This window comes from Cryptomeria japonica, chromosome 3 (genome assembly GCF_030272615.1).
Source record: "Cryptomeria japonica chromosome 3, Sugi_1.0, whole genome shotgun sequence".
In the NCBI taxonomy this organism is placed as follows: domain Eukaryota; kingdom Viridiplantae; phylum Streptophyta; class Pinopsida; order Cupressales; family Cupressaceae; genus Cryptomeria; species Cryptomeria japonica.
Window position 1 is genome coordinate 355,517,240 of NC_081407.1, and position 24,855 is coordinate 355,542,094.

At 37.5% G+C, this 24,855-nt stretch overlaps 1 protein-coding gene across 1 annotated transcript in view; it reads left to right on the forward strand.

Moving 5' to 3' along the window:
• Positions 1-24,855, forward strand: part of LOC131080001 (ATP synthase subunit gamma, mitochondrial) — a 132,468-nt gene that overhangs the window by 28,539 nt on the left and 79,074 nt on the right. The gene's annotated exons all lie outside the window — the stretch shown is intronic.

The following is a 24,855-nucleotide window of genomic DNA, read 5'->3' on the forward strand; positions in this document are numbered from 1 at the left end:
CGAAGTAACAGAAAAGAGAAAGGCTACCAAGATGTCCAAGATGATTCGAGATGAGACTGGATCCAGAAAACTGCAGATAGCTACACCGGCAGCAGACAAATATGAAGGTGAGATCCTAGCAGAGGAATATGATATACAGACATTTGAGTTAGGACCATCTACAGCAGAGCAGACTTTAGATGATGCTACCGACTCATTTGAGGCATTGAAGGACAAGCTTAGAGAAGAAATGGAGAAGAATAGAAAGCTTGAGAGAGAGAGAGGTGCATGGAGGACATATTTCAGTCACATCAACAAACCTTTGGGACGTCAAGATCCAGCTAGATCACCAGTGCAAGCACTTCCACTTCAATCAATCAATGAAGCAGAAAGATTCAGGAACATGGTCCAACGTACAAGTAATTGGATGGATAGATCTCATACAGTGGCCATAGAGTTTGTAACAAGGATGATGAAGATTATTCATCAAGCTATCCAGGTTCTTGAGATAATCCACAATTTGATGATAACAGTAGCCGCATTTGCTCATACCAAGGATGTTATCATTCCTGTCTTAAAAGGAATAAGACATACATCCAGGAAGATCTTAGTGCAAGAGAAGATCTTGGATGGAGAATCTCACAGTTTGTTTCAGTGGTCAACCTTACTCCATATGAAGAGTGTTTTCTTCGAGGACATCAGTGTTAGATGTGGCCGAGTTGAAGAGGTGATCAATCCGATCCAGGACAGAGTATTTGAGGTACTTCGTACCATTCTTGGTAGAAGGATCGAGGTCGAGACAGATGTGGATATGCAGGAATTAGAGGATAGAATCAAGGTCATCTTTTGCAAGGACGCAAATGTTACAGATGAGCAATATGATCAGATGTTTGCCACCATGCTCCTGATTGAAAGAACGAAGGAACTTGAATCTACTTGGGACGCAGCTCTTCTAGATGCATTCGATCAGGTCATCCACTTGGAAGAGAGTATGAAGAATCTTCCCGAGATTCCAATTGCAAAAATCGAAGGAATCGTGACAAGATTCATTGCATATGCCAAAAAAGAACATTGGAAAGGGAATAAGATTCTAGATGAAAGGTTGTTATAGATGACATGGCATCTTATTTGTCATTGGTTTATGTCTCCTAGATTTTTGTGCCAAATTTAATATTTGGCTATGTATTTAATATTGTTCAGTAAAAAGGAGGCCATTTGTAACAAACCCTAATTAGGGTTTAGGTGTCATGATCTTGACCATTGATCTACTTTCGATCTGGACCTTTCATTGTAATTGGGGATGCTATTTATACCCCGATTTTTCATTTCATTTGGTAATAGTCAATAGTTAGATTTCAGAGAGTTTGTTGTATTAGAGAGATTAGAGTTAGAAGCAATTTTATTTTGTAGCAAGATTGAGTTTTGAAGAGAGGAATTCAAGCAATTGTTGTACATGATGACTTGGAAATCAATGAAATATTGAAGTTATGGTGTTTTGTTGCAACTTTCTTGGTTATCTTCATGGTTGTTTAATCTACTTGAATCATGCTCAATCAAAGTAGTGTGTTAATTTGAAGGACATAGTATGAGACTTGATCTTTGGTAGGATTCGTAATCCAAACCACTAGCTTCTTGCTGATTGTAGGAACGCCTTGCGTGGTCAACTGGAGAATACCTTGAATCCCTTAATCTTCAATCATTATTGTATCTTGGATATGTACCTTCGTGGTAGTGTCCTTGACCTTTGATGTATTGAATATCATTTTATTACCTTAGAAGATCGCATCAATTTCAATTGAGTTGTTATCTTATGGCAAAATTGAAGTTGGTTGAATCTTGCCAAGTCTTGTCCATACTAAGTCATTCATAGGGTTAGACTAGATTAGACCTCTTGAAAACCCTACTCTTTTGTTATTTTTGAAAAGTTTCTTTAGTTTAGCAAATCTTGAACTTTCGGATGCGTAAGACCCCTTGGAGGAAAACAGCAAATCACATCATACCGCTGGAAGCTTGTCCACACGTAGAGACCCTACTAACCAGAACCTTGGAGTCTTCCTAACTGATCCTTTATGTGAATCTTCAGCAGTTAGAGGCTTTTTCTCAAGAGAGGATAAGATGCCTATTGGTATTTTATTCTGTGTATGATGGTGTATAAAATACACGTCAACAAGATCATAAGTGAAACCTTAGGATATATTTTATATCAATCAAAATTAGCTAGAATGCACCATAAAAGGTAATGCTAAAGGGCAAGTCGGAATATCTGATTATAAACCCAAGACTTCTCCCATAAGGCTCATCAGCTAACTATCTGATATGCCTAAAGATAAAACCCATCCCCAGGTCACTAAACTTACCTTAGACTTAGCCAAAAGAATCAATCATAAGGGAGATTCTTCTCCCTTCCCATTGTCATGGCACACACATGTCGGTGAACAAGTGAAGACCAATTTGGAACCATTCTACAATGCACCAAAGCTCATCAAATAATAGGCTAAGGAAATTAAAACAGCATGTCAATGCATCTCTGCAAGCCAGTAGGATTGCTTTAACTTGTTAACCGACCCTCTATATAAAGGGATTGGATCCATACCAACTTGCTAATATACACAAAATCATTAGTGTTTACTAGATTTTACCAGCTATAACCTCCTATATTAAATCAAAATATAACAAAATATACTAAGTTACCGGCCCAAAACTGCCCATCACTCATATATCTGAGTACATTGTTTAACCATATAAACAAGCTAAAATTTACGTTCAATTATTATTAATAATATTAATATTAATAATTATTATTAATTTATGGGAAGAGACTTAATGTATTGCACAAAACATAGTCCCTATAATCTTTAGTAACCGATCCAATATCATTGCCCACCATAAGAGTTGAGACCCACTTACGTCACCTAGGTAGGAGGATAGAGATAAAAATCTGATGCTAAGAGTAAATGGACACCTAATATCATTGTTATGTAATAATAAGTATTGTTCCAAAAGGATCGAAGAATGAAGAAATCGACCAAGTCAAAGATGAGTAATCAAAGTATTACAAATGCCAATATCCTTCGAATCCCATGCATCTATTTCTAGAAGATCGAATGAAGCATTAGGATATGATCCAAGGAGAGACTATTGATCAGTCCGAACCATTAGTCAATGCACTTCGATACATAATGGTAATTGTAATAATAAAAAAACAAACAATTATTTGCCATCCGTTAACAAAGGAATATTAAGAAGTTATTATCGATTTGGTGATTTATAATAATAATGGGAGCAATAATAAAATGGTGCAATCATTACCAAGAGGCATGGGATATGTCTTCTCATTCCCAACACATGATATAAGAGGACGTTATCAACCTATCCAGGTGGGGGGGTAATTTTAAGAAGGAATTCGCTCCAAGTAAGTGCCTAATGCCTCATAAGGTTCATGATAATTATCATATAAATTGGTATTAATAATACTACAGCCTCATTACAAATATGTATTAATTATTTGTTACTTTGTCAGTGAATAATCTGCATTATAATATTCAGCATTACTTCAATACATCAGCACATATGTAAATTAATTGTGATATGAACCACAATCTAAAACCGACAGTGTCATATTAGAGCAATATTATGACATTGCTATAAAAATAACAAATAATCCACAAGTAAGACGTAAGGTATAAACTGGTTAATTACTAATAGAGTGAATATAAAATCTGAATTAAACCATTGGAAATGTTCTATATTATTTAACAGTAAAGTAAGTTATACACTATAATACATAAGGCAGTCATACTTGGTCACATTCACAGTGGCGGACCAGATATGATGCATGTCAGATCTGTCTGTTGTTGCAGCTACTAATAACTAATAATTAGAGATTTAGCAATTGGCAGTGCTAATAATATTGTAGAGAATATAATTTGATTTTACTTATTAATTTATGTATATATATTAATTTATATATATATATATATATATGGGTTGATCAGTCCAATAACGATATTAAATGGTATAATCAGAAAAAACTTAATAATATTATAGAAAATAATATAATATAATGATTATAATTATTATAATACTTTATAAGAACTGCTTTGTAGTAAAATGTATATTATAATATTATCTGAAAATAAATACAAATAGTAATTTGAATGAACAAGTAAATATAAGATTATAAACCAAATTGAATTATTAATTCAATATTAGAAAGAAGATTATGTTTCTTTGTTATGACCTAGCTTACCGGTACGGCTAGGTTTTCCTTCGTATCCGGGTACGGATTCGACTTGGAATCGGATTCAACTTGGAATCCCTGTGGAATCGAACAGGGTTCCTCTATTTTGTCCTGGAATCATATTCGTGTCTTGACACTCGTATCCCGACGAATGTGATGTCGATGTGGCGTATTTCTGCCGTTTTTTCAACGGATCTGTGTCGCATGCGAATTTTAAGAGTTTTTTTGTTGACTTTTGTGGAAGGAAAATGGATCATAAAACCCTAAAACAAAAAGTGAACGTATTTTCTGATTTGCCTTCGTTTGTCTTCGGCGACGCAGCTCTGATTTCTCAACCAAAATGCGGCTCCGCTCAGTCGAAATCGTCTTCGGCAGCTCTGTCTTTGGCGATATGACTCCGCTCAGGTGACGCAACTTTGCTCACGCCGTCTTCGGCTCAAGCGATGCGGGCTCCGCTCAGGCCGTCTTCGGCTCAAGCGACGCAACGCAGCTTCGCTCAGGCCGTCTTCGACAGGCTCAGGCTCGAGGTATGTAGTTTTAATTTCTTTCAAAAAAAATTTAAATTTCTATAGTTTGTTTATAAATTTTTAATTTTTTATCAGTTTGTTTATTATTTTAGAATCTATTTTTTAATCAATGAAAGGAAATATTTTACTCAATGAAAGGAAATATAATTTTGTTAACTAATGATTTAAATTTTAATTTATATAACTAATAAATGTGAAATATTTAAATTTCATTTAACATGAAAATAAAATTATTCATAATGTTTAAGTAAATGTATAACTATATATGATAATAATATTTTTACAAATTTTTAAATTACAAAATTGAAAATAGCTGAAATATTCATATTTATAATTTAAAATAATAATAATACAAATTAAAATTAAATATCATATTGATATTTAATTTTAATTTGTATTATTATTATTTAAAATATGAATATTTTAATTGTTGTGTAATTTAGAAATTTGTTCATTGTAAATATATTAATTATCGCTATATTTATAGGTTACTTTCATAATTATTAATAATTTCACTTTCACTTTAAATTAAATTTAAATGTTTAACATTTATAATTTTATTATTTATATAAAATTAAATTTATTGTTAAATATTTAAATTTTAATAATTTTTGTTTAACTTGCTGTAGATAGCATTATGGCAACGAATGCTAGCTCTATTCCTCAACGGACTTTCAAAACCGACCCAAATTCACCTTTATGGAAATACGTCAAAATAATAGACCAAGTAAAAGGTGGTGGAACATTTAATTGGATATGCAACTTTTGTAGTGTGAAAAAAACTAGCTCCTACAGCCATGTCAAAGCCCATTTTTGTGCCATTTCCCACTAAGGAATCAAACCATGTCAAGGAAAGGATGGAAATGGGTTGCCACCTCAACAAATCGCAAGATATATTAGAGAGCAAGAGGAAGCAAATGCAAGAGTTGGTAATGCCTCAAACCATCTTTTGTTGAAAGGAAGAGGAAGTAGATCAAAGAGGCCCCCTACGTCTCCATCTCATAGTAATTTTCCTGATATCATGGGTACAGAGCCACCCATTCTTGGGCATAATTGATGAAGAACCTGTTATTGTGAAGAGAAGTAGGGGACCATTAGAGAGAGCATTTAAAAAAAATGCTAGAGGGATTGCAGATCAATCTGTTGGAAGATGTCTATATGCAAACGGTTTGTCATTTAATGTGGTACGATCACCATATTGGCAGGATATGTTGAGAAAGGTAAATGAGGCTCCACAAGGGTACACAGGGCTAGGTTATGAGAAGGTGCGTAGCACCTTACTAGCAAAGGAGGTAAAAAGCTTAGAAAATGCATTGGCTCCCATTAGAAATTCATGGAAACAAACAAGGGTGTCCATCATTTCTGATGGATGGAAGGATACCAAAAATCGACCATTAATTAATGTAATTGCAGTGTGCCCTAAAGGGGCAATGTTTCTGAAAGTTGTGGATTGTGAGGGATAGGTGGAGGATGCATAATTTATTGCTAACATCCTTGTACAATGCATTCAAGATGTGGTACCTCAAAATGTTGTCCAAGTAATAACGGACAATGCAAAGAATTGTAGAGCTGTAGGTATGTTGATTGAGACACGGTTTGAACACATATATTGGACGCCTTGTGTTGTCCACTCTCTCAACCTCATGCTACAAAAGATGGGTAGGAAAATAGATTGGATCAAACAGATTTATGATGAGGCTGAAGAGATCCAAATGTTCATCACAAACCATAGCATGTCATAGGCCATTTTCTGATCATTTTCACAGTTGGAGTTGCGAAAGGCAATTGAAACACTTTAATTTCTAAAATCTACATTTCACTTTAGTAAGCCTTAATTTATTTTTTAAATTTGATCATGTCTTCTTTGTATTCTAATTTTTATTTTTAATTTTTGAATAGGTTGCTGAGACTCGATTTGCATCCAACACAATTGTCTTGAGGTGACTTGTGAAGGTGCGGGAGCCACTTGCTAGCATGGTAATTAGTCAAAGTTGGTCCCTATGGAGGCAATCCAATACTGAAAGGGCAAGAAATGTAAAACACATGATCCTAGATGACACTTGGTGGGATCGAGTGGAATATCTTTTGAGTTTGACTGAGCCCATCATGAGTATGATCTGTTATACTGACATAGATCACCCATGTTTGGGAGAGGTATATGATGGCATTGACTCGATGATTGAGGAAATGAAAGTCATCATCAATGCAAAAGAGCAAGATCCCGAAGAAACTTTCTTCAAAGAAGTTCAATCTATTTGTGTTGAGCGGTGGAACAAAATGACCACCCCACTACATCTTCTTGCATTTGCATTGGCTCCCAAATTTTATAGTGATGAAATGCTTGCTAAGCCATCAAGGGTACCACCATATAGAGATTCAAAAGTTAGTGAAGGGTGTAGGACAACACTTGCTGAACTCTTCCCCGATTTTGAAATGGAGGATTTAATGTCAACCGAGTTTGCTGATTTTGTAGCCTCCAATGGTCAAAGTGTTTCCGCTCTCCGTGACAAGTATAAGAAGGATGCTCATGCTTGGTGGCACCTTAATGGCCATACATCACCAAACCTTCAAACTCTTGCAATCAAACTTTTATCGCAAGTGAGTTTCTTAATTTTTTTTGCTCTCTAAATTTATATTTTTTACTATCGTCACCCTGCAACTTTGTGTCAATTATTCAATAGGTTGCTAGTTCCTCTTCATTTGAGCAAAATTGGAGCACATACTCCTTTATCCACTCAGTGAAACGCAACCGATTGGCAGCAAGTAAGGCGGAAGAGCTAGTTTATGTGCATTCAAACTTGCGCCTTCTTACTCATAAACAAAAAGAGTACAAGGATGGGAGCACAAAGTTTTGGGATGTAGATCCACAATGAACTGATTTGGATTTTTCAGCTGCCACACAATCTTTACTTTCTGGGGAGTCCAATAGCCAATTTCCTGCCGGTGCAGGTGGCAGTGATGCTGCATGTGGTTCCACTACTCTACCTACATCATCTGATGTCAATGATGATGTTGATCTTGATATTCCTAGTGACCCATCTGATGCTGATTATTAATTGTGTTATTTTATTATTGAACCAATGAACAATGAATTCGATATATCTATCATAACTGATTTAAATTTTGACAAATGGAAATTAGATTAGACTTATAGTAAATTTGTTATATTTATATCATATATGATAGTTCCAAGTTTTGTTTAGCATATGGATGATATTTGGGATTCTACTTTTTAGGCTGCATATATGTATATATTTATGATTTTTACTTTTTTTTGTACGGACGTACCCAAACCCCTCACCCCCCCCAAAAAATTGCCGTACCGATGTATCGTACTGTTGACGTGTATTTTGTACACGATCATACACAGAATAAAGTACCAATAGGCATCTTATCCTCTCTTGAGAAAATAGTCTCTAACTGCTGAAGATTCGCATAAAGGATCAGTTAGGAAGACTCCAAGGTTCTGTTAGTAGGGTCTCTACGTGTGGATAAGCTCTTCGTGGTGTGATGTGATTTGCTGGAATCACAAGGGGACTTACATTTGATGATTGAACTTCCGATCTGCTTTGCTGGACACAGGCTCTTACTAACTTAGATTTGAAAAAATGAAAAAGGAAGGGGGCGAAGAGAAGATCTAATCCTAATACTAAGAATGTAGGAGCAATGATTTGATTTTTGATGAAACTCTAACTAGGTCTTGTTTTGACATCAATGGAACATCTACACAAGGCTAGTGCGATCTTCTAAGGGAAGCTTTATGATGTTCAAATCATCAGCGCAGGCATAGACACCATCCAAGTTGATGCATATCAATGAAGAGGCGACAAATTGAAATTGAGCTTAAGCTGAACGATTCCAGTTGACTACACAAGGCGAGTCTGCAATCAACAAACTGCTAGTAGTATGGATATACGAATTCCACCATCAATTAATCACGTTTCCTCCATTCATCTAATCATCTACCATCTAGGATTGAAGACTCAACAAGAAACCATGCAAATTGCAAGAAACGACACGCTTCACCATTACTTCAATGAAAATGGAGTTTGTTTACAATCAATGGCAACAATTTCTTGCCTTGTCCTCCTATTCTACTCTAACTACTATTCTATCAATTTCTAACTACTCTCTATCTTCTAACTCTCTAGCTATTGCTTATTAGCCTTTACAAATGAAATGCCTGGGCTTATATAGTGCCCACAATACAATTTGATGGCTTAGATCAATTCAAGATCAATGGCCAAGATTCAACAATGAAAACCCTAATTAGGGTTTGTTACAACCATTACATAACATTTAATGCTTGACCAATGATAAAATTGTATTGCTTGGACACATGTCCTCTCTAGAAAAATCGACCAATGGATAGCCAGGGTAGGTACATCGGAGTTTGCGCCACCTTCCATGAGTTAGGTACATTGAATCTGGACATACTGAGGTGGACCTCACTGATTGGAGAAATGATGACTAGGACACCACCTCATTTGACACTTGTAACTTGGTAGATATTCAACTTGATGTTGTTGAGAAGCTTGCTTTAATCAATTCATCTGGAACTATTTTGCTTCTTCAACGAACCCTTGTTCTAACTCCATGTGTCCTTGATGTGCAAGACGATGATGTACCTTGCCTTGGAATGCTGGATTTGGAAGAGGTCGCCCATGTCCTTACTTGATCGTCCTGGCGAAGACTGTCTTGGATCCGGCTTGATTTTCCTTGAAGAGATCTCCATTTGATGCCTACACAACATTTCAAAATTAGTACCATGATTTTGCAATACATAACATAAATTAGAGAGCAAATTTTTTAGGAAACTTAATGATAAGTCCTTTATTAATCATTTCCTAAAAACGACTATTGAGCTAAGGGAAAACAAATTTCAAGATTCAAAATTTAAGCTATGACGATCAACGTTCAAAATCAAAACAATAAATCCATATCGCCATACCTCTCTTGAGAGCTAACACTAGAATGCAAAATGAAGGAATTCGCCTAAGCAAAAATCAAAATTAGATGGCTTCAATGTGATCTCCTTTAAATGAACGATCCCTTTATCAATTCATCACCCTTGAGGATATCTTTGACGTGGTCTTTGGCAAGTTCGCCCAACTTGAGACTAAGCTCGCACTCCTTTGATGATGTCTGCGCCCTCCTCTTGAATGACAATTTCGCACCTCCTTTGTATTCTCCAAATCGCATGCTAATGAAGGATGTTAAATGATGATTTGAAATGAATAAACCACCTTCCCTTTATAGGCGCTTACCTTCATATTGATCTTAGGCCGACTTTGGTAAATAAAGCAATTATAAACGATTTTTTTAATAAATAAGAAAGGCCGACCTTCATAAAACAATAAAATACCAAGCGCTCTATAATAATTAATTAATTTGCCATCGTTTTTAATTAATAAACTTCGATTTTTTTTACAAGGCAAAAATTAATTAATATTTAAATGCTATTTTTAATTAAATTTTCAATCTTATCGAATTTTCTAGCATTTAAATAAATTCAAAAATGTGTTTGAGCGCCAAAATATTTTGAAGATGGAAAGATACGTACCTCATCGCCCTGGTCCCTTGGAGAGGGACAGGAGCGATCCATCAACTGGGTCTTGATTCTTGCAATTTTAACGTTCAAAGTCCTCATCTTTACGTTCAAATCGGCATTTTAGCTGGGTCCTTCAAGTTTGATTGACTTGCATGTGTGAATAAATGTATCTCATGACCATTATCGCCCTGGTCCCTTGGAGAGGGACAGGAGCGATCTCCATTGTTTCTCCTTGACCTTGCATCTTTGATCTCAAATTTCCATCATGAGGCGAATAATAACCTTGTTTGTTCATTCCATGCTTGTTCCACTTGATTTTCACAAGGCATTTTGATGTTTAAAGGATCATCGCCCTTGTCCCTTGGAGAGGGACAGGAGCGATCCTTGTCTTTTCTCCATTTTAAGCTCAAACTGGTAATATTTAACGTCTATCTCCCTTTGTATCGCCTTCCAAATGATGTTTAAAACCTTGTGCAACCTTATTTTAACGTGATCTTTAAAGGATATCATGTGTTTTAGTAAATATCGCCCTGGTCCCTTGGAGAGGGACAGGAGCGATCCTCATGTCCTAGCTCAAATTTGCAAACTTTTGATCTTTGTTCTTCGTTCATTGTCTTCCAAAGGACGTCCTTGATCTCACGTGCACTTGCCTTGACATGCATTTAAAGGATCATGAGTGTTTTAATGAAATCGCCTTGGTCCTTGTCCAAAGGACAGGAGCGATATGAGTTCCTTTCACAAATTGGTAACACTTTGACGTTCAAAACTCTTGCATATCATCTTCAAATGACACCTTATACCTTGTGTGACCTTGAAAAACCCTGACTTGGCATGAACTTGAAGGAAAATGAAGGATCCCATACAAATCGCCCTGGTCCCTTGGAGAGGGACAGGAGCGATATAGCTTCTGTGTTCAATTTAAGGATCTTTTAACGTTTGAAGTCTTTGTATATCACCTTCTAATCATGCCTTGGACCTCATACGACCTTGCAAAACCTTGACCTTACGTGATTTTTGAGGGATTTAGCCAATATAATAAACATCGCTCTGGTCCCTTGGAGAGGGACAGGAGCGAACTTCAAGTCTTTGGGTTCATGCTTGCGTTCTCCAACTTGCAATTGTCCTCATCGTGTAAAACGTAGTCTTTTTGATCCCCTTGGTCGCTTGACACTTGCTTAACTTTTGAAATCTATACCTTTATGGAAATATCGCTCTAGTCCCTTCCTGAGGGACAGGGGCGAATTAGATGTCTTGGTGCAAATCCTTCATCTTTGGCAATTTTTGATGCTTTGCGCTTGATGGAGATGTCTTAAAATGTCTTCACCACCTTGTTCTTCGTCTTGGAGTGCCTTGAATTTGGAGGAACGACAATATAACCATTATATCGCCCTGGTCCCTTGGAGAGGGACAGGAGCGATCCTGCTCTTGTGGGCTTCATTTTACTTTATCACCTTCAAAATTTATCTTCAATGGTCTCGCCATACTTCATTTCATTCATTCATGCCTTGAGGTCGGTTGTAACTTGGCAAGAAAATCATCTATAACAAAAATCGCTCTGGTCCCTTCCTGAGGGACAGGAGCGAACTTAAGCATTTTGGTCCTTTGATGGCATTTGGTAATCTTCAATTTATCTTCAATGAGTTCATTTCACCTCCTTCCTTGCCTTCAAACATAAACTTGACTTGATCTTTGCCCAGATCGTACCTTATGAAGAATTTCGCTCTGGTCCTTCAGTGAGGGACAGGAGCGAATTTGACCCTCTAGGCAAGAACTTCATCATTTCATTGTTTTTGATCAAGTCTGGATGCTCTATCATGCTCATTTCGTCCTTCACCATGCCTTTGATGTCTCAATTCGTCCAAACACGGTCAGGAATGGCTCAACTAAGCATTTTCGCTCTGGACCCTTGGTGAGGGACACGAGCGATTCGCCTTGGTCCCTTGGAGAGGGACAGGAGCGCTTTTCGCTCTGGACCCTTGGAGAAGGACAAGAGCGAAATTTGACTTTTCGAACTCTCTATGAGGATAAATTTTATGGAATATAACATTTAAGTATAAGAGATCTTATACTTTAAGTTATACTCCATATATACTTTCAGGATGTTTGAGAGTGGTTTCAGACCTCCAGGAGTTATATTGCAAAATCTAGTTTTTGGAGGTTTTTTCAGTTTCCAGACTTAGTCAAATTCAGGATCAGGACATTCCAGACTTAGCCAAATTTCAAGATCAGGACCTTACTCAAGCCGGACTTACTTATCCATGTGATCCCCTGGGCAACGTTCAAAATGCAAAGGCTAGCTAACAAAACCCTAAAAAACCCAAAGAACAAACCCTAAAAAGCAAAAAAACATGGGTCCCCATTTGCAATGGGGCGATGTGTGAAAACGTCACAACACGTACCAACGTACTCGTACCCGTATCACCAATCCAATGATAGTGCATGTGAAACTATGCACCAACGCTCATACAATCTTCACACACTCACATCTCATACCAAAATGCTCAAATGAATTGGTCTTATATACCCGCACCATCAACTTAAATCAATTCTATGTTGGCCCAAAAACTGCATGAAATGTGTAATAATAAGTCGGCTCAATCCGAGTACATATCCATATGCGGACCAAAACAAATTGATAAAATGCTTCACACATGTCGGCTCAACCACCTCGAACTCAAAATCAGTCATCGAAATCATCCCAAAAATTCTGCATAACACGCTACACCAAAATAACCCTGTTATTCCTGAATTATCGGATACCGGATCTCCAATCTTGCACGAGAATCAATATACTCATACTCTGCCGCATACTGTATTCCACCTTTCAGACTTAAGCAAAATGAATATCAAAGCTCTCCACTCTATTACTCTTCTATTACTCTTTGATCATTCTCATCACACTTCTCATAGCATTCAAACATATGCTTCAAATTCCCTTCCTTTACTACATCAACAATTTGACTTAGTGAAATGGGGGGCACAATAGTGTAGTTACCTTCTAGTTTTCCGGACTTTAGAGCTTCATCAAGCTCAGACTTGGGCTTCTTGCTGGGACAAGGTCTTCTGGATTTCTCAGCTCCAACTTTTTGCTTCTTGCTTGGTTGACCTTCACTGGATGGTGGCTTCTTGACTACCTTGGCAGAGGTAGCAGTCTTCTTCACTTCCCTCACTGCTTCATCAGATTTTGTCTCTTCTTCAACAGTGGCTGCCACATAGACTATTTCAGGCTTCCCTTTTTTCCTCTTCTCCACTCCACCAGATGATTTGGTTTGAGGTTTAGGTGGAGGGACAAGCTTTTAAGCATCGAAGGAAGGTGCTGACTTTGTTTGTCTTGGCTTAGGAGGAGTTACCAATTTAGTCTTCTTGGGTTGGACCATGTCCTCCTCTTTCAAGATGTTTTTCTCCCGGGCTCTGCGGACAACTTCCTTTGTAATACCCATATCTTGAGCAAGCTGCTCTACTTCTTTCCTCACTCTCTTCTGCATTGCGGGCTTAGTGAATTGAGAATGCAAGCTTAAACTGTTCTCTTTATAAGTTCCAAATTTCTCTTCCTTTCATCCACCGACTTTCAAAAGATGTTGAGCATACATATCAAGAGTATTTGCATCAACTTCATACCCCATGGGCATGATCCACACTATTCTTGGCTCAACAACTTGTATTAGACATTGGTCAATTTCTACCATGAAGCATATGGTGTCTTCATACATCTCCACAATCTCCTTTGGGATCTTTTGCCTACTCTACATCATGCCTTGGAAGGATTTGAAATAACCCCATAGGATAACTTTCTGTGCTTGAGCATCTCCTAATCCTTGCAAAGCTTCCTTGGTTTGCACTGCCACCGGTTTATCATATGCCCATTGAATTTTGCCTATACCGAGGATCTCCTTCATGAAATAGAAGGCTAGACAGATAATCAAAGTTCCAAACTCAAAAAACATGCTTCTTATCCTGCTTAATCTTCTTCAAATTGCTCATTAATTCACTTAGAAGTACTTCACACAGGTCATATAACTTGTCCTCCTTAAGAATTTGATAGGTTGCATATATTGCCGTATCGGAGGTTGAGTTTTCCCTGCTAGATTGATATACCTTATACCCTGTCACCATGGATGCGAATCTGACATCATGCTCAATAATTTCACTTATTGTCATTGATCTGCTATCATGCTGGGAACTGGTTACCTCTGTTATTGTCTTGTTTTTCACATTTCTCATACTAGGAACTTCTCCAGTTGCATTCAGATAAGTCACCGCTTGGATTGCACTTTTTGTGATCTTGAATGGCTTATCAAGCCATATAAATTCATCATGGACCCTGCTCAAGATGTATCTAACCCATTTAGGACCATTGAAAACTGGAAAGTTCAGAAACTGAATGAAACCCTTATCTTGCAGAGACTTGAAATCTGATTTAAGGTTGCCCATACCATCTGTCACGTGCTTGGTGTATAGAGATAGCATTTCGGCATTCCCAAGCTCCTTGATATTGCAGTGGATGTATGCCCTAATATCCTCAACATGCAATACCCCATATGGAACAGATGAAAATGCTTCATTCAGATCATCTTCCATCAATTTGTATGGATGCTTCTTGAATTTTGGCTTTGCTCTATCAGTTATTTCAACAACCAAAGGAGTTGCCACACCAGAACCAGAAGATGCCATTATCGAATTCTAGGTTATGAACAAATAGCTTGAACTCAAAAAATACCTTTTTGTCTTCAACCGGATGCAAGAAATCCTTCGCCGAATCTTCACCAGCTCTAGTATAGCTGCTCAATCTACTTCGCCCACTCTTCTGCTCTTTTTGCTTCGAACACAGTGTGAGAAATGAATGTTAAAACACCTTTTTATCTTCTACATACCTAACTTTAAGATGCAATAAATGCCGAACCCTAAAGTTTTCTCGGATACTCTAAATCTCATGAATATTGTACCAGATCATAAAATCTGCATGAAATCTTTTGGATATCTTTCGGGATCATCTGCACAACCATCTACAATCATCTGCAAACTTCCGTAGTCAGTTATAGATCTCAGAAAGGGGGTTTTAAGGATCTGCATGAAAAGCTTCCCCCTAAGGCCAAATGCCTTAGTTACTGGATGAAGATCCAACACCGGAATCAAATGTGGACTCATCTACTGCATTTGAATCATCCTTTTTAACCACATCTTCTTGTGTTGTTCTTTGATCTCTTCAACCTTCGCTTTGCCCTTTTCATTTGCTTTGTTCTTGTTTGCCGGAGCATTCTTGCCCATATTCTTGCTTCTACGAAATTTTGCAATATGACCGGATTTGTTGCAAGCATATCAAACAATGTTGTTTCTTTGATTAGCCCCGAAATTCCCTTGATTATCTCTTGATCTGCATTGGTTAGCAATATGTCCAAATCTTCCACAAGCATAGCATCTTACATTTCCCCTATTTACCATACTTCTGCAGTCAACTGACTTATGACCATACGTATTGCAATTGAAACATTGTTCGGAGAATGATGAATTATTCTGATTAGCTCTACTTCTGCATTGACTTGCCATATGACCAAATTTATTGCAAACAAAACATTTACCATTGAATTTATAAGCATTAGGCTGTCTTACTGGAGCTCTCTTGTTCTTCTGCTGATTGATTTGTCCAAATCCAGAGCTTTCTCCTTTCTCAAATCCAAGTCCTCCCATATCACCTTTATTCTTCTGACTTTTCATCATCTCATCTAGGTTGGTTGAGCTAGCATTGAATTTTTTTTTGTACTCATTAGCAGTGGTAAGTTCATCTCTCAAAATTGTGATATGTCTTACAAGCTCTTGCTCATTATTCCTGGATTGCATCAATTTAAGCTTCAACAGGTCATTTTCATGATTCATTCTGCAACATTCATCAGATCTATCCTTCAATGACTGAGTCAAGCTTTCTTCATTCTTCTTCCTGTCTTAAATCTCCTTAGTTTGCTTCATCACAATGGATTGCATTTCATTCTTCAAGACTGCATTATCTCTAGCAAGTTTTTCACATCTGTCTTATCTTTCAAAACTTGATCATCAATGCTTTGCTCTTCTTTCTCCTTGAGTTTGTCCATTAACTCTTTTCTCTTCTCTCTGGATGTGTTCACTTGCTCTTTCAATGACTCAATGAAATTTTTAGCATCACTCAGATTTCTTCTCAGGTTACTTGCTTCTTTCTTTGCTACATCTAGGTCTTCAAGTGCCACAATAAGTTGTTTCTGCAAACCGGAGTCCATTGATTTACTCTCCCGGATCTTCCTCAAGCTGTTAGGCTTCCTCGGAGGAACTAAGCTCTGATACCAATTGTTGGAATCAATGAACACTGAGAGGGGGGGTGAATCAGTGTTCTGCAATTAACAACTTTCTTAACCTGATTTTTAAACCATCATATGGAAATGAGTAAAAGCAAAGTGCATAAATGCAAACAAGCACAAAACCATAACATCGGAATTTTTACATGGAAACCCGGAAAGGGAAAAACCACGGTAGGATTGAGACCCACAATATTATAATACTGTGATTAGGAGTATAATAATATTACAAGAGGGGAATGCACATGCATTCAGGCACACTTCTTAGAGTTCACTGCTCAATTACAAAGAAAGGGCTACAATCTCGGAGGACTCACTGTCCTACAAAAGATTACAAATGATAACTGATTCAATGAACTGATGGATAGCATCTACAAATGCCGAAATGCAATTCCGGTTAAGCGCAAATTGTCTTCTTCCATTGTTCTGTCAAATTGCTTTGTTCTGCTCTGTCAAATATCAGAGCACCAATCCAATGATAGTGCACGTGAAACTGCGCACCAACACTCATACAATCTTCGCACACTCACATCTCATACCAAAATGCTCAAATGAATCGGTCTTATATATCCACACCATCATCTTAAATCAATTCTATGTTGGCCCAAAAACTGCATAACACACAACATGAAATGTGTAACAATAAGTTGGCTCAATCCGATTACAAATCCAATGCGAACCAAAACAAATTGATAAAATGCTTCACACATGTTGGCTCAACCATCTCAAAGTCAAAACTAATCACCGAAATCATCCCAAAGATTTCATATAACATGTTACACCGAATTACCGGATACCGGATCTCCAATCTTGCACGAGAATCAATATTGGAGGCTAGGATTGCGAAATAAGCTGTTTCTAACATCCAATTAACTAACTCTTCCATCGCAACCAAAAATATGCAACCAAAATTGATTATTGCTCAATGTACTCGTACTCTGCCGCATACTGTATTCCACCTTTTAGACTTAAGCAAAATGAATATCAAAACTTCCGGTAGATCAATTTTGCATATACCGGAGGTGATCTCTGATTTGTGTTGCCATCAATGACAACCCCGAAACATTCCTCTTGAACTAATCTTTAACGGTACAACATCTCTTGCCAACAAGGGGGACACTAAATTGTAGTGTTCCATGGGGATGCATAGCCTCCCCAAAAAAGGAAAAACCAATGGTCCACGGAGCTTCTTGACGGGAGGACCAAGGGCCTAAGTTCCAGGATGCTGATATAAATATATTACTTGAAAAACTAGTTATAAAAGAATGCATAAGAATTACATTTCAAATGAAAGTTTGGCAAATTAGTAAAATAGCAAAATTGCAAATAGGAAACACTAAAATTTTAAATACTTAAATACTAAATAAAATTTGACAAATGAAAATGTGAAATTGAAGATTTTTATTTTATCAAAAATTCCATAAAGATGATTACTATGAGTAGCATGATATCATAATAAGTACAAAATGTCAAAATGTAGTGAAGGGAGGTCTCTAATCATCCCCAAACTCCTCATAAGTGGAACTACTCTAGACTCCTCATGGTCAATCTTTGCCAAACTACCATGAACTAGCCTTGCATTTGAAGTCGTATCGATTTCATCAATCTATGTGAGCTCTTTTCGCTATACATCCCATTGTGCTGCTAGGTTCTCTCTGTACACAAGTATCTTGCGGTCAATGAGACACAAAGCACTATGTATAGCCACAAGTTTCTCTACTCTCTCAGAGGTAAGTTTGTTCTCTTAAGAGAGTGGATGAAGCTATAAATAGACCTGTTCCTCCTAGCATTTGAAGAACTTGAAAACTGAGATAGCAATCGAATGGCTAGAGTGGTAATCAAAGATTCCGGTCCATGGCAATTCCACCATAAAAATGGGTCCTCCCTTGCCATACTTGCCATATCTATCGTGGCCACCTCAGAATAACCCCTGAGAGTGGTAAATTTGGTCCACTCAGTGTGAATCATGTTGGCATTCAGAGGATCATACATCTTCTCAATGCATGTAAAGAACCTCGCCTTTATCTCAACATCTTGTATTTGTGTAACTCTACCAGGCCTAGTCTTGTACCACCTAGGATTCAAGGCATAGGCAATCATGTGCAAGGGAGTGTTGAGCTTCACTCATCTTTGATGAATGATTGGTTGAATGTAGTCATTATAGAAAGCTAATATGGGGTTCTTTTGTTGCATGGCAGCCCTCATCTGGTCAAGCATAGAATTAGTGCTTTCATTCACCTATGCAAGGTTAGGTGCATCCACATCCCCATATCTGATGACCTTGAAACTTGGAGCAATTATAGATACTAAGTATTTGGCATCATTCAAAACACACCACTCTTCAATGTTTCCTTTACCCTTCTCCCCTGCTCTGTTTTGGACTTGGCCCATTGGTTCCAATCTGTTGTCATAAGTTATAACCATGAGTTGCATTGACTCTTGCAACTCAAGCATTCTCTCCAAGAGAATGAAATAGGATGCGTATCTGGTCTCGACAAGTTTCAAGAACTCCTTCTTAGAGAAGCTCTTGAAATGTGCATGTGAAGTGTGGTGGTTCCAGATAAACATTTGCACATCTCTAGCATCACTAACCACTGCTCCAATCCACTCAATCTTCCCATGTCTTTGAGTGCATTGCTCATGGCATGCACAACCTATTGTCATAACCATGAGTTGCATTGACTCTTGCAAGTCAAGCATTCTCTCCAAGAGAATGAAATAGGATGCATATTTGGTCTCGACAGGTTTCAAGAACTCCTTAGAGAAGCTCTTAAGGAGTGCATGTGAAGTGTGGTAGTTCTAGATAAACATCTGCACATCTATAGCATCACTAATCACTACTCTGATCCACTCAATCTTCCCATGTCTTTGAGTGCATTGGTCATGGCATGCACACATCATGGAGCCCAACAAATATGTTTGTGTGCTACCTTAATAAGTTCCCTGCTGCTTTGCACACGTGCTGGATTTCTCACTAGTTGGACCACATTTTGTGGCCCAACCTCCTCAATAACCTCCTTGAGGATCTGAAATTGAAAATCAGCATCTTTGCGATGCCTTGTACAATCAATTGCCTTAAGAAAGTATGGGCCCTCTGTACATGTAACCATGATATTGATGAGTGGGCGATGGCTCTATATCCAATCTTCACCCAACATTCCTTCATTTTCTGCATCAACACATTGATCTTGGAATAGTTCTTATCCAAGATTGTGGTCCTCAATTTTGTCACAGCTGGTGGCACATATGATGGTCCTCCCCTTGCTACCATCGACATCATCACTCTATAATAAGGAGAACGAGCTTCATGAAATGGGATGCCATTGGCAAATAAGAACTTGCCAATAGCATCATCTATCTCATCCTTCAGCTCACATTGAACAAATCAGCCATGGGGTTACTTTGCAACTTGCGTTTCCCCTTATCATTTCTTGCATGGGCAATGACATTGGAAGAACCTGACATCACTCCTACTCTTGTGCAGTATGATTGGAACTCTGTGGCTGGCTTTGCTGAACATGTGTCCTATGAGACAAAGTAGTAGGCATAGGTGTAGCTGTAGTGTCATGAAGAACACCCCAAAGCTTGTTTATCTTAGTTCTATAGTTGAGGTTTGCTCTGCATGCCAAAAAAGAACATATATCCACATCTCTTCCTCAAATAAAAAGGTGTGTGTTAACTCTAGTAATGCTGCCATACCATTCTAGACCACAAAAGTTGCATTTCCACTTCCTTGTGCCATTTGTCGTCCTTGGCTTGCTTGGTAATTTTATTGCAAATTTTCTAAGAGGAGACTTATGATTGAAAGGGCCCCTAGCATACTTTGCTAGTAATGTAGACGAGCACTCTATACTAGCTGTTGCACTTGCCATGAAACTAGTATGGGCATTTGGATTAGCCCCATTGTCACCCCCCTTAGCCTTAGGTTCACATTTAGATATCACTAACTCATCCTCACTCATGTCATGAAAGCTCATTGTGACACTGCAATAATCAATATAAATTCAATAAGTGACTTGTTTCAGCCTAGCTTAACAATTTTGAAAATAAAAATTAAATTTTGATGTTGAATCTCGAGGGGAAAATGAAAAATGAACAATGAACAATGAACATTGAAATGAATCTATGAATATGCATTTAGAGTCACGTTTTATATATTTTGAAAATAGAACTTACAAAAAAAAACAATTTTTTATGTTTGTAAAAATAGTCATAGAAATGTACCTTGTGCTTGAAAAATTCCTCCAAGTTGATGTAGAATTCTCCTCCTCTTCTTCTTCCTCCTTCTCACCCCTCATGCACTTGTAACAACTCAATCTCACTCCTTTAGTCCTTCACTCACTCTTTTCTCTTGTCTTCACCTAGCTGTTGGAAACTTGGAAAACAAAGAAAATCAAATGTGAGGAAAAAGGGAGGACTTGAGCTTGTTTTGTTGAGATTAGAAGGCTTGGAGGGGGCCCACTTGCCATCAGGGCTCAACCCTAGGCACGAAAACCAAAAAAAAGAGTTTTAAAAACAACTTTTTTTATGTCCTAGGTTGGGAGACGTCTAGACGTTTGAGGGATGCTTGGATTTGGGACGTAGTTTTAAAAACAACTTTTTTTATGTCCTAGGTTGGGAGACGCCTAGACGTTTGAGGGATGCTTGGATTTGGGACGTCTTGTCATCCTTGGCATCCTCAACACGTTTCGGACGTTTCAGCGGTGGGGGGATGTCCTTGCATTTAAGAGACGTCCCCGTCTTGGAAACACAGGGTTTTGGGGGGGAACGTGCCCCCATGCAACACTATAAATATCCCAAGGTTGCCATGTCACCAGTACTAGTACTAGTATGGGAGATTGATATTGGTACTAGTATGACTATTTTTCAAAATAGGAGATGGTGGGTACATGGAGACACCATTTTTTTAAAATATAATTTATATAAATTATCATGATATTGAACTTTGAAAGAAGAACAATGGTAAAGTTTAACTTAAACTTTAAAGTTTAAATATACAAATAACAAATGTCATTGTGTCAAGGAGTCAAAGAGTTCATAGTTCTCAAAGGGTTGAAGAATTCATAGTTCACACTACTTGTTTGATATTAGATAAGATTACATATTGAAATTCAGAAATCTTGATAGCTCGATAGCTTCATACGCAAACAAAAAACAAAAATCAGATATCTATCGTCTACACTTCTATGTCATGGACATCCATATCAAGGTCCTTAGCTATGATGCTCTCCAAATACTCATCACTCTCAACTCAAGTTCCTCTTTTGGTAGTAGAATTGGGGTTAAATCACTAAGGCCATCTACTTAACCACTTCATCCATCATGGCTGCAACTTCTCCTTTAGGTGGAATTCAGTCCTGTTTTGTTGAAGGAAGCTCCTTGTACCTATGATCTACATAAGAGATAAGATGAAGTGAGCTATGAATGTACACCAGGGTCTTTGCTTTAACACTTATCGGTTACTCTTTAGTGAATGAATAAAACCACAAGTATTCCAATTTCTCTCACAAGATGCAAAGCTGGCTACTTGTGAGAGCAATCTTATTGCAAATGATTGCAATTCAAGGGTTTCATCTCCATGGTTCCACCACCACTCTATAGGGTCTTACTTTGCTTGCATGTCATATAAAGCTTCCATGAAAGAAAAATCACCGTGCCCATGTGAAAACTTATTCCATTGACTCCTCATAATTGAAGCATCCTCACGTTGGCCATAACTACTTTTTATTGCAGCCCAAAATCCCTTCATTACCACTCTATTCTCTTATGGAGACCTCTTATTGGTCACTTGTATATCATACCATTTAGGATTTAAGGCATAGGTAGTACAATGAAGGGGTGTGTTAAGTTTGTTCCATCTTCCATGTAACTTTTCTTCCATCAAAGGATATTGAGAAAGATCTTTTGCATCGATTATTTTCTTGACTCATTCACACATGGAATCTATTTATTCACATGTTTCTCCCAAACATTGCTTGTTTGAATCTACAAATTTGATCACCTCATATATGGGCTTAATAAAGTCCACAACAAATTTAACATCAGCCAAAAAATGGTCATCGAGGACCGTTACTCTCACCACAATTACAATATCTGATGTCGATTGTCTCCAATCTTCCCATGCATCACTAACTACTGTGGGATACAAAGCTACTTTGGCTTCGCAAAGACAGTCAAGAAGAATAAAATAAAAAGCAAACCATGTTTCAACAGGTTTGAGAAGTTCTACCTTGGTAAATTTTGGATAAATCATAAATGGCTTGGTGATAGTTACATACAAACATCTATATTTTTCTGCCCTTTTCTATGAGTTCTAAAATCCACTGGAACTAGCCAAATTTCTTTTAGTGCGTAATTTAATGAATGCACACAACATGGTCTCCAAAATATATGCTTGTACATTTTTAGTTCCGACATGCCCACTGCTTTACAATTAGGGGCAACATCTCTAACAACTTGGACTACATGTGATGCCCACACCTCCTTAATTCCGTGATATAGCTAGTTATGAAGAAACTTCACATTTTTTTTGTTGCCCTAAATAATCTATTGCCTTGAAAAACTAAGGCCCTTTGCTGTATTTTGTCATGATATCAATTAGTGGATGATTTCTAGCATCTATCCAACTATCCTTCACAATACTAAATCCTTCTATAGCCTGCACTCTTTCCATTGGTGTAGTTTGTTGCTCTAATCAAATTTTTTCTTTATCTATTAGAGTAGTGCAAATTTTTTCATACTTAAGGTGGTTTATACCGATCTGGTACATTATTGATAGCTTGGACCATCTCCGTAGAAAGGTGAGTGAGCAAACATCAAACGATATTCCATTTGCATAAAAGAAGCGTGCAATTGTGGCATCAACTACTTAACCATGCACATCAAATAAGCTTCCAATGGATGGGATTTGAGTTGCCAATGTGTGGTTTCTTGCAAGAACATCTTCTGCTACATCTCTGGAAGACACATGCACCTCTGACCCTATTTTAATTTTGAGTTGCAGAGATTGCCCATCATTGAAGCATGAGAGCTCAAACATATCATTGTACCTTGCTTGATCCCTCACAACATTATATCATTGTACCTTATTTGGACAAGGATCAACACTGCCATGTATGTGAAGGAAATGAGCCCTCACTGTTGTCAACAGCAGAAAATTGAAGGACTCACATCCATCATAAAATATTGGAATTATCTATTGACCATGTTATAGGATCCTATGTGCCCGATGTAGAAGCAAGGATTTATAAAAGCGTGACCTTTGGAAGTTGATATGCAGCCAATCTGTGAAAAGTAGAAGACTCCCACAAGATGCTAGAGACACTTTCGACCCTTGCAAAATATTGATGACCATCAGATGCTGGTGTTTGTGAGATTTTTTAATTAGTGTGAAAACAACAAATGAACATTTTGCTATTTGGTGGATTTTCGAACAGCTTTATCCTGACAGTACATGCTACTGTACCATAATTTGGTGGAAGACCACTCTTTTTTCCATCTGTAGAACTTGAATTTTTTTGTGCAGTTTAATAGTAGTGATGCCTGATAAAAGCTTTAGTCAACCATGCTTTTCGTTTTTTAGCTTATGTTCTATCTGAAAGACATGGTTAAAAATTGTAGATGCAGTTAAGGAACTGTATTGAGCGTTCTGATTGAAAGCTTTAGAAAATTATGCTTGTAAGTGCTTTTTAATTTGCATCTGTGATGTCTTGGGAATGTAAACAAAGATAACTAGTTTTTGGTGATGCAGTATACCCAATCTAAAAAATTCTTCGGTAAGTAGTGGTTTGGAAAGAAAGAAAAAGAAAAATATTTCCATTGTTAAGAAGTTCAGAGGGAAGCAGTTGCTCTCAATATTGCTGTCTGCATGAAAGTGTAGAGATGAACCCTGTATGAAGATCAGTGGATGATGACGATTTTATAAATGCTGCCTAGCACACCACAAAATAAAAATAGAAAGCCTGTCAAGTTTTAGTTCCCCTTCTATAGTATTCTAGCTATCCTTTTTAATGTTCGATTGTAGGTGGAAATTGGTAGTTCTTGGACATATGGACTACTTTGTGGTCATCTCCCTAATCTTACTGAGAGTTAGTTTAAGCTTGGTGAAGATGTCATTTTTTTTTTCAGCTCTTCTTGCAACCTGTGTATTTGGTGCTGTTTGGATGTCAGATAATATATCACATTTTATTTTGACTCTTTTAATTGTTAATTTTACGGTTATAATATAGTGTTTATCTT